General features: G+C 32.5%; 1 protein-coding gene across 1 annotated transcript in view; it reads left to right on the top strand.

The window, feature by feature from the left end:
• Window positions 1-2,455, top strand: part of ARNT (aryl hydrocarbon receptor nuclear translocator) — a 53,236-nt gene that overhangs the window by 11,102 nt on the left and 39,679 nt on the right. The gene's annotated exons all lie outside the window — the stretch shown is intronic.

Here is a 2,455-nt window from a genome sequence, read left to right as displayed (position 1 = left end):
GATTTTTCTGTAATTTCTGTTAACTTGTGATTTTAATAGAGGGTACATGAGTTTAGTGCACTAAGAATACTCCTTAACTATGCTACCTTAACATCACACTAAGTTCCTCTTCCATTTAAAAGGAGCTAATTTTAGCAAATCAAACCCAGAGTGTATTGAGTGTCATATATCATTACTGCATTAGTTTCCCAGGCCTACTGTGACAAATTACCACCAACTGGAGGGCTTAAAACAAAAGAAATTTATTTTCCCACAGTTTTGGAGGCTCAAATCCGAAATAAAGATGTTGGCAGGTTTGGTTCTTTCTCGAGGCTCCGAGGGAGAAACCTCACCATCTTTTCTAGCAGGTAGATGCATCACTCCAGTCTCTGTCTCTGTATCCAAATGTCTCTCTCTTTGCTGTTGTAAAGACAGCAGTCATTGTATTTAGAGCCCACCCTAATCCAATGTGACCTCAATTATATCTTCAGAGACCCTCATTTCCAAATAAGGTCACATTCTGAAGTTCTGTCTGGACATGCATTTTTACATTATTCAACCCATTACAATTGTTGAATTTTTGTGTAAACATTTTTCTGAGATTAAATAGCCATACGTGTAGTGCCGGGTCATGTGTCAGTTACATTTTTAAAGACACTTCTAACTATTTTCTGGAGTGGCTGTATGTACTATAACATTCTTACCAGCAATATATGTCATCTACTTTCTCAGTGTCATTTCCTACATTTGGTATTTTTATTATTTTTAATTTTAGTTATTCCGATAGGTATGTAGTGCATCTCATTGTGGTTTTAATTTTCATTTCCCTCATGGCTAATGATGTTGAACATCTTTTCATGTGCTTATTTATCATTCATTTACCTTCTTTGGTGAATGTCTCTTCATGTCTTTTGCCCATGTTCTAATCATACTGTTTGCTTTTTTTTACTGTTGAGTTTTGAGAGTTCTTTTTATATTCTAGATACAAGTCTTTTTGCTATTGTTGCAATGTTTTCTCCCACTCTGTAACTTGTCTTTTCATCCTCTGACAGTCTTTCATAGAACAAAAGTTTTTCATTTTAATGGTCCAGTTTTTCAGTTTTTCCTTTCATGGATCATGCTTTTGGTGCCAAGTCTAAGAACTCTGCCTAACCCTAGATTCTGAAAAATTCCTATTTTTCTCTCAAAAGTTACATGGTTTTATATTTTACATTTAAGTTCATGATTCATTTTGATTACTTTCTGTATAAGGAGTGAAGTTTAGGTTGAGTTTATTTTTCACCTACAGATATCCAGTTGCTTTAGTACCTTTTGTTGAAAAGGCTATCTTTCCTCCATTGAATTGCTTTTGGACTTTTGTCAGAAATCATTTGGGCATATTTGTGTGGCTTTATTTCTGGGTTCCAATGATCTATGTGTCTGTCTCTGCCAAGACTACACAGTCTTGATTACTGTAGCTGTACAATCTTGAAATTGGGTAGACTGATTCCTCCCACTTTTTTTGGTGAAAATTGTTTTAGCTATTATAGTTCTTTTACCTTTCCGTATAAATTTTGGAATACTTTATTTATATCTACAAAAACATATTGGTAGAATTTTGATAAGAATTGCATTAAACCTATATATCAGTTTGAAGAGAATTGACATCTTTACTATGCTGAGTAAACATATAGTTCCAATTCATGAACATGGTATGTCTCTCCATTTATTTAGATCTTCTTTTCTTTCATCAGTGTTGTGTAGTTTTCAGCATAATTCTGTGTGTTTGTTAGATCAACACTTAAATATTGTTTTTGTTTTAAAGATTATAAATGGCTTTGTATTTTAATTTTGATGTCTGCGTATTAATTGCTAGTATGTAGAAACAATTGATTTTTGTGCATGTTGTATCCTGCAACTTTGCCGAATTCTAAGTTTTTTTTGGATAGATTCCTTAGGATTTTCTCTGAAGACACTCGTCATCTGCAAATGGAGACAGTTTTATTTCTTCCCTTTTGAGTTGTATGCCTTTTCTTGCATTTTTGCACTGGCTATAACTTCTCATACTATGTTTATGTAAATAATGAGAGTGAACATTCTTGCCTAGTTTCCAATTTTAGGGAGAAAGCATTGTCTTTCACCATTAAGTATATTAGATGTAGGTTTTGGTAGATTCTTTTATCAAGTTGAGGACATTTCCCTCTATTCATGTTTTTCTGAGTTTTTATCAGGAATGAGTGTTGAATTTTTTCAAAAACTTTTTGTGCGTAGGTTGATAGGATTGTTATTTTATTTCTTTAACCTGTTAATATGGTGAATTGTGTTGATTTTTAAATATTGATCCAGTTTGCTTCCATAGAATAAATCATACTTGGTTATATTGTAGAATTCTTTTGCATATTGCCAAGTTCTATTTGTTAATGTTTTCTTAAAAATTTTTGTATCTGTTGTCATGAGGAATGTTGATCTGCAGTTTTTTATGTTGTTTTTTTTTTTT

The sequence above is a fragment of the Pteropus vampyrus genome, unplaced genomic scaffold, assembly GCF_000151845.1.
Source record: "Pteropus vampyrus isolate Shadow unplaced genomic scaffold, Pvam_2.0 Scaffold319, whole genome shotgun sequence".
NCBI classification, from domain to species: domain Eukaryota; kingdom Metazoa; phylum Chordata; class Mammalia; order Chiroptera; family Pteropodidae; genus Pteropus; species Pteropus vampyrus.
This window is presented reverse-complemented; position numbering and strand designations above follow the sequence as displayed.